The sequence below is a fragment of the Pundamilia nyererei genome, unplaced genomic scaffold (genome assembly GCF_000239375.1).
Source record: "Pundamilia nyererei isolate P.nyererei 1_Seehausen unplaced genomic scaffold, PunNye1.0 scaffold00007, whole genome shotgun sequence".
NCBI classification, from domain to species: domain Eukaryota; kingdom Metazoa; phylum Chordata; class Actinopteri; order Cichliformes; family Cichlidae; genus Pundamilia; species Pundamilia nyererei.
The window spans coordinates 777,189-785,531 of NW_005187408.1; the positions used below are offsets into that span (position 1 = coordinate 777,189).

General features: G+C 42.7%; 1 protein-coding gene across 4 annotated transcripts in view; it reads left to right on the forward strand.

Moving 5' to 3' along the window:
* Positions 1–8,343, forward strand: part of ctnnd2a (catenin (cadherin-associated protein), delta 2a) — a 255,957-nt gene that overhangs the window by 7,916 nt on the left and 239,698 nt on the right. For 3 of the 4 annotated variants that reach the window (XM_013915542.1, XM_013915547.1, XM_013915546.1), the window contains exon 1: positions 720–1,103. The exons of the other annotated variant lie outside the window; for it this stretch is intronic. The gene's annotated coding sequence lies outside the window, so the exon portion shown is untranslated. Of the gene's footprint in view, positions 1–719; positions 1,104–8,343 lie in introns of those variants that run through there. 4 annotated transcript variants of the gene reach the window in all.

Sequence of the window (8,343 nt, forward strand, 5' to 3'; positions counted from 1 at the left end):
TAATATGGAAATAAATGCAAAAGCCTTTACTTATGAATAGTGATGTGGTGGTATACATCTATTAATACAGTTTTGACATTTCAACACTGAAAAAGAAATTAGGATCACGCCGGCTAATTAGAGCTATTTCTCACAACTGACTTCTTAAACAGACAGAGAAAAAAAAAATCAAAAGAATGAAAGGAAGAAGGTGGAAGTTAATTAGAAGCCAGATAAAGAACAAAGATGAAATAAAAGGTTCAGTCCTCATCTCAGTCAATCCAGGACAATTAACTCATGATACAACCACACATCTGAGAAATACTCAGTTTTTTCTGGCGTTGGGAAACTTATATGACGCAACAGCAGGAAAGGAAAAGGGGACCGACGCGAGGTGATCATCATCATAACCCCCAAAGGGACCTGGTTGCCATGGAGCGTGTGTGTGCAGCAGCAGTGGGATTAAGGGTCTCATTTAGATTTTGGGTTGCTTTAGGATAAGAGTTGGTTTTGGACATACATATGATCGGAGATGGTGGGACACAAGAGACGAGGGAATAAAGGGCGTTTTATGGAGGAGGTTTCAACTGAATGGTACACTTGACGCAAGAGATGATTTTTAATACGAGATTTCGATTCCCAACACCTTCCTACCACACGTCAACCTGAAGATGGCGCTCTATATCTGTCTATTAACACAGAACTGCACGTGCGCGCGCATGTGCGAGTGAGCGCGAGACCGAGACGGAGGGCTGCTGTCTGCCTCCTCTCCTCTCCGGTGGTGTTGCCTCCCTGTCGCTGCAGTGCATTGCTGCTCGCTCGCCCTCTCTCTCTCTCTCTCTCTCTTCCTTCCTCGCTTTTGTACCTCGCCTCTTCCTCCTTCTCACCCGTCTCCTCCACATCCCTCTCATCCTCCTCCCTGCGGATGCCTCAGCCTTGCACCCCCACCCCAGCATCCCGGCAAATGGTTGTTCCATCCCCGGCAACTCTGGACGCAGGACGCAGCGAAAAGGCTCACAGCTCCGTTCTGATTTGAGCACACTGCGGATTGACTTGAAAGAGGGGCGGACCAGGGACAGTAGGGAAACGAGGAGACGCCTGACAGTGGCCAGGATCTCATTTTGGTAAGTCATCGCGTTATTTTCCCCTTTACAGTATCAGGCAGAGAGGTGGAAGCTGTCGGGTCCACAGACGCCCGTGCTTTCTGGTCCTTCATTTTAGTACGACTTGCATTTTGGAGGAATGCGCAGGGGATGTGAAGATGACTTTTGGGTTCCTTCGTGTATGTTTTTATGAAACTGGTTGGCTGAGTTAAATATGATGTCCTACTTTTAACAGCGAGCTTACTGTGAAGCTCATCGCAGGAACAAGACTCCTGCTGTGCAAAGATCACCCGACACATAACAGATATTTGGCACCAGCTGGCTGCTGACCTAAATTCACCACTGGTTGTGCGTAAAAGTACTCCAAAGGTGCAAAAAGGCACCATGTCAACAAAAGAGATAGAGGTGCTCTTTATTTGCTAGACTGCTGAAAGTCAAAAACAGAAATAAAGTTTTTATATTCTTCATGCTGTCTGGACTTTACTGCATTTTACTTCTAAATCAATCACTCCCCCCCCCCCCCCCCCCCCCCCCTTTTTTGGAACTCCCTTTTTTCTGTAAGTTTCTGGCTCACCAGAGGTAATAAAAAGATAAGAGTATGGGTGAGACTATATACCTTTTCCACAGCCATACTTGTGCTTTGATCAATTGACATTTGCAGGAGGGGGATTGGGCGCTGGCAGTTTGTCAAGGGCATACAATATATCAAGCAGATGATGTGGAGGAGAGCAGGAGGAGGGCTGGGCTGCTGGTAGGCATGCTGTGGGTGCATGTTCAGGCTGCTACATGTCAACTCTTGGGCAGGTGCATGATGGACAACTAACATAAGGATGTACAAGGATTGAAAAAGTGCTAGTATTTGCTCTGTCGCATCAAAGCCCCCGTTGCTACAAAAGTAAAAAAAAAAAAAGAAACAAAAAAACTTTTGAGATCTGCAGGTTTAGGCAGCTTCCTCTGTGGCCAGGTAAGCAGCCTTGTGACAATTCAGTCTCCTCTAATTCCCCTCAAACTGACTGAAGAATAAAGGAATATATTTTTTCCTCACATACGCCCTACATGGATGGCAGCCTCAATCTGTTTCAGCCAGCACTTTATCCACTTTTCCAGTACTTTAAGAAATGACAATACAACATTTCTCTTCCCCATGAGCTGCACATCCTCAGGAAGTAGATTTTTTTTAAATGTATTTATTTATTTTTACTGTTGAAGGATAAGAAGCATTAGAAACGATCTATCACTGTGGGAACTCTCTCAACAGTTCCTGCGCAATCTCCATCCTTCACATACACACAGATACTGACACATGCTCCATCCCCTCTAAGTTTTCTAAAGATTAGCTTCTTTTATGTCCAGTGAATGTCTCCAGTGGCCATGAAAAGCCTCGTCCTTCATCGCGGACACAGATTAGGCTAATTCACACAGCAGCACAGGCCTAATGCCTAATCACTATGCTGCGCTGGCAGAACAGAACAGTCTTTATACTGTGGTCGCCCAGAGAGGGAGGGAAAGACAGCGAAAGAGAGCAAAGGGGGGAAGCTAGCCGCCGGTGCCTATTGATCGGACGGAAGGGCTTCTGTCTGGCAGGCGTCCACAGGATGAAGTGCTGACGACAGTCCAACAAGCTGCCACGATGAGCTGGCCTTATACGTAGTGCTGATGTGAATGGAAGAGTTTGAATTATAGTTATGCTCTCTTTAGCAGAGCTGGGTCGGGGAAGATTGGAAAATAGTGTATGTGTTAAGAGTTTGATTTTTTTTTATCATCAGAAAGTGCAAGTTGGTTGTGCAAAGCAGTGATAATGCAACAGATAAACAGGTGAACAGGTGCCATATTGAGACTTTCAGACTTGGGCATTCACTAAGCACAGCAAACAGGCTATTGTAAACCACATCAGGTATGTTTTTTTCCCCCACATGGTGTGCCCGAGGCCAATTCTGTGCACATGAAATGAGTGAAGACCAGGATCAAGACAAGCAGAAAGGAACTCTCAGTGGCATGTGCTTTGATATTTGACCAAGTGTGTCAAGTCTAACAGGACGCGATATAACGAGTGTTGTCTGTTGACTTTGCAATGTAAAATTTTGGTGTCAGCAATAAAATGTTGCTTTCTATTCTTACTTTAAAATGAATATTGAGACAGAGGTGTCTGAGTAGGATGACACTTTCCATCTTTTTTCCTTCACCTGCTTCAGAACCTTTCATAATTCATGTGACTCGGGCAGCGAGACAGCGTACTGAGCTCAGACACTGTCTGACACCAGTAGTACCTACAGCACCTGTCAACTCACAAGAAAATGAATCTGTAAGAGGTCCAGGGGTTCTGTTCTACACTTAAATCTGACCTTTGACCTCCATATTAAAGTAGGCAAGATGAAAAAGCTGTCAAAACATTTCCTCACAGTAGTAGACAGTGTTTGTCTCCTCAACAGGGAACTGCTTACATACATGACTGAAAGTGAGATTAAATGCTTGTTTCCTTTCTCCTTCATTCCTCCTGCTGAATAAATATAGCTTCATACTAAAGGTGGTCCCTCTTTGAGGTGTAACAAAAGCCCCCCAAAAGCTGAATGGCAGCTGTGTTGTGCGTGTGGTTTACACCTATACATTCTGCAAAAAAAGAAAAGAAAAGCAAAAGACAGATAAATATGGAACATGAAGGAAAAAAACATGCATACGTCCCCTTAAATTCAGAACCTTTCAGGCCTCAGGCAATTAGCTGACAGTTGATATACACTTGGCATCGATTCATTTGCATATTCATGGGAATAGGGTCGGTGCTAATTGGCAGCCACACTGTGCTCATCGATCAGATAACTTGATGCTCGTGGTGGCGACTTGATGCTTATGAGCTCGTTTAATAACATAAAAAACACCGATGGGCCTCCGCTAATGGACAATTTTACTGTGTCGCCATTACAGTGGGATTGTTACAAGATCACATACATGTTCCGCACCATTAAACTTTCACTCCTCTTTAAAACATAACTCTTCTTTCCCTCAAGGGTGCAATGCTGTGCACCCAACATGGCTTTCTGATGGATGTTCTAGAAATGATACATTGCAGTTAAGTTCATACATTTAAGTCAGTCATAAAGTAGAATTTTTTTTTCATCATCAATCAGCGTGACATTGGCAGTTTGCCCCATCAGGAAGAGGATCACCTTTGCCTGTAATGCTGTGTTATTGAGCTGGTCAGTTCGTCATTTCTTGTTTTTTTAAACACAAAGTGTGGACTTGGAAGTTTATTTCTAAAGATGGAATATTTCTAAAGGAAGCAGTTAATTAATACAATTAATGTATTAATGCACCTTTGATCTTAGGCTGCAACCGATTGAGTACAACAAAAGCAAACAAGGGGCGATTCGTGTTGTGCACGGTCTAAAAGGTCTGACTTCAAGACCTTGTTCTTCTTACTTCGGATGTCCTTGACAAGGACAGAGAGGACACGGAGTACCTCACAGCTCAAAGGACGTCAGTTTGTCACTGAGGCTTTGGCCTTTTTATAAAGAAAGGAAGGTACTGACAGTGTTTTCTGTTGAAAACAAAGCAACTATTAAACACTGGAAATCAATGGTTACCCAGGGAATAGCATTTTTTGAGATAGTATCGCCAGACTCTGGTGGTGTGACGCGGCCTCCTTTTTTTTCCACGCCTGCCTGCACGGTTAATGTATCCTCACCATCTGCTGACCTTCGCATTAAAGCTGGGAAAAGATGGAGAAAATTTGCAGTTTGGAGGTGAGTGGACTTGACAGTGTCATTAAGCCACTACAGCTTTGGCTGGACCGAGTAACTGGCATAATCTGCCTGTTTCAACCTGCTCATAGCTACTTAGCATTTCTCTGACTCCATATGGAAAAGTTTCATTTTGACAAATAAGGTGAATTTGGGGTGGGGTAGGGGCTTCTCCCCGTTTTGGGAGATGGGTGTTGAGACTAGAGAATTACCTACGAAAGCTGGGCCAAGCTCATGCAGCAGATAGGCATGGAGGCTTCTTAAGTGCCCTTGAGCATTTTGTCTTCCTCAATCACACACTTCTCTTTTTGCTGTAAAAGAAGAGGGAAAAAAACGTGCAATTTTAACAATGCCTCGGATTTATGGCTCGATTTCCACTGATGCCACATATAGTAAAAATATATGGCCTCATAGTGCAGGTAGGTGGTAAAAGGTAAAATCATTCACCAATTGCTGTGTATTGTACGCAGTGGTGATTAATGAGAGCAGGACTTTCAGAAGCGCAGCAGGAAGGAGACAGGGAGGGAGAGAGAAGATAGTGATATGTCAGTGTTGGAATGAGTCCAGGAAGCCAGCAATATGTGTGAGGGAGACAGACAGAGAGAGAGGGGGGTGGGTGGGTATGGATACCTGCTAGTGTGTCTCTGCCGCTGACTCTCCTCCCATCTTCTAATGAGCCCACTGCATATGGGACTCCCTCTGTCAGCCCACTGCCCTCCTTCTTCCCCTCAACTCCATTATCCTCCCTCTTTTCCTTTACTCTTTACTATGAGAAAACAAAAGAGTAGCAAAGAAATTAAATTAAGAAGTCAAAAAGCCAAAGGGAAGATAAAAGAAATGGGTGATGTGACAAGAAAAAAGCACAAAGACGTGGGGGGTCAAGCATGCAGGTTAGGGAAGAGGGAAGTGGCAAAAAGATAAAGAGATTAAAAAAAAAGATAGGTGAGGTGGGTGAAAAGATGACGTGGTGGAAAAAATTGAGAACTGGTGGCATAGCTTGAAGAGCGAAAGAGGATTATAAGCGCTGAGACGAGGAAGAAGCAGGGAAGCTGAGACCGGGAATCATCAAATGTAAGAAGTGACAGAATAGTGTGAAGAAAAAAATGCCCAGCAGAATGACAGGATGACAAGGAAAGCCACATAACGGCACCGTGCTGTACTTCTTAGTGTCAAAAATGAAAATGCTGCATATTAAAACCTAACGATGTGTGTTTAGCGCGGGCCCTACAGTGAGCCGTATGTCAGCGGTTACCTTGCTGTGACATCGTGTTTGTGCCTACCACACTTTACTGTGCTAGGCTGAATAATTAATTGGCTCAGCTAGCCAGGTCTGCCAGAGGTAATTGAGCATCAAAGAGAAGCTGGAGCCCAGATCATCCTGATTTCCCTGGGCCAAAATGAAGCCCGGAGCCGGCTTGTGCATGTATGACAAGTGTGTCAGCGTGTGTGATTGTGACCTTTATTACATGTATGGGGGTTTGTCATTAGGATTCGTATTTGTTCAGAGGGTGGAGAGTGTATGCCTCATTGTTGCTGCGTGTCCTTGGGTGCATACGTGTGTGTTGTTGTTGTTTTGTTCGGCTCCTTGACATTCTTTTAATGAGGTTGCCTGCATTACAGTTTCACCACCTGCCTGGTCCTTTCTGCTGGCTTGTTATTGACTAAAACACTGAATTGTAGCTTTGTTCCTGGAGAGACCTGCACTTTGAACCTGTGGGTAAAATCATGGTGTGAAATTAGGATGAGAGACATATATTGGTCTGATATCAAGAGATGCACTTTGCAACAAGTGCGGCAGTTGTTAAGAGCATATGTGGCGCCTCACTGGAGAGAAAAAGACTTAGGATAATGACATGTTGCGTGGCAGGAAGCAGGGAGGTATATTGTTGTTGGCTTCATCTATAGTTTCTCTGCACAGCAACATACTATTATCTTTCTTGCTTGTCAAGTGGGAAATAACATGTTTGATGGGATATGAACACCTGTGCCTGATTGCAAGAGTTAGGTGTGTGTGTGTTTTCTCATCTGTTCTTTTAACCTTCATCTCATGAAATTCATTTTAAGCAACATTTAAGCAAATGTTGGTTGTGAATGTCAAGGACTAGCAATCACCTGGTTTCTAAATTAGTCTATGCAAAGTTAAGCAAATTGTGAAATTGTCTGTGTATGTGCAGCAAGCAGCAAACTATTATCTGTTGAATAGAAACACATCAACATACATCAACATAAAACAATATTGGATTAGAAGACAATACTTTGTTGCTTTAATTTGATTTATTATTTGTTTCCGGGATGAAACTTTCTTTAATTTCCTTCATTTGGGATTGGTAGATTTATAGGTTAACAAAAGATATTGGAAACATTGTAAACTTAAATTTAGAGTCAGTCAATTTTTCAGTTATTTAATGGAAAAAAAATAATTATATTGTGAATATTGAATCTAGTGACTGAGATGAACATCGCCAGTCATTGTAATTGGATTTTAATGTATGTGGCTACAGATGGTATCATATGCAAAATCACAATTTCCCTCTGATAAACAGTTTGATTACATTCTCATAGTGTATGAGGGTTTAACTACCTGAGTCCAACAGTGTTAGATCCACTTAAAAGAAAGTACCTAACGCCGGCTGACAGGAGCTAACAGCGGCAAAATCAGCAGTGCTTATCTACAGAAAGTTTCAGGATATCCTCAACAACTGACCTCAGTATCACTGTCACCTTACAGAAGCTTCACTGAGTCATTGAATAGCATCGGAATCCTTTCACAAAGTCCAACAGGCTCCTCCATAATAAAAAAGTCCTGGACACATATTGATAGCTGAGGTAAACAGCAGTCTGACAGCCTATACTCACTACAGATGAACGGCAGCCAGAATTCTGTCCTGTATCAGCCACTGTATTTAGGATTATGCACTTAAATTGGGAGGGATAAGAAAAAAAGAGGTTGACTGCAGTCTGCTGACATCTAGTGGTGAGATATTCCACACTGTAACTTTAAGGCACTCTCAATGGCATACACATCTGGCTGGCCTGCAGAAGTTTCACAAGTACAGAGAGGATCGCAGGGCAGATGAGGGAAGGTAAGTAAGTTCTTTCAAAACATCAAAGGTTCATGTTGTTGCTTATTGTCAAGGTTTCATATTTACTATAGTTACGGGAACTTACGTCACAATCAGTTTGCACATCACTTTCATTTTTTCATGGCAGCTGCTTGTCAAATACAGCGTGAAAAAAGTCTCTTTCTCACAGTTGTGCGCTCTTCAGTAGTTTTACTATAAACACAACACTGACACTCTAACAGCAGTGCAGATGTTTGAGAAATCAAGCGTTAAATATTTTATATTGATTTTCTAGAATCACTAGCAAGGCAGAAAAAGCGTTACTGAAGTATGCAAGAATAATATTTGATATTAATTTAAATGCACTTCTCTTTATTTCACAGCTGTCCTACATCTGTATAACAGCTGCAGCTGTAACATCATATTTAACTGTGTAATAAACTAGATACTGTCCTTTCCAAAAAC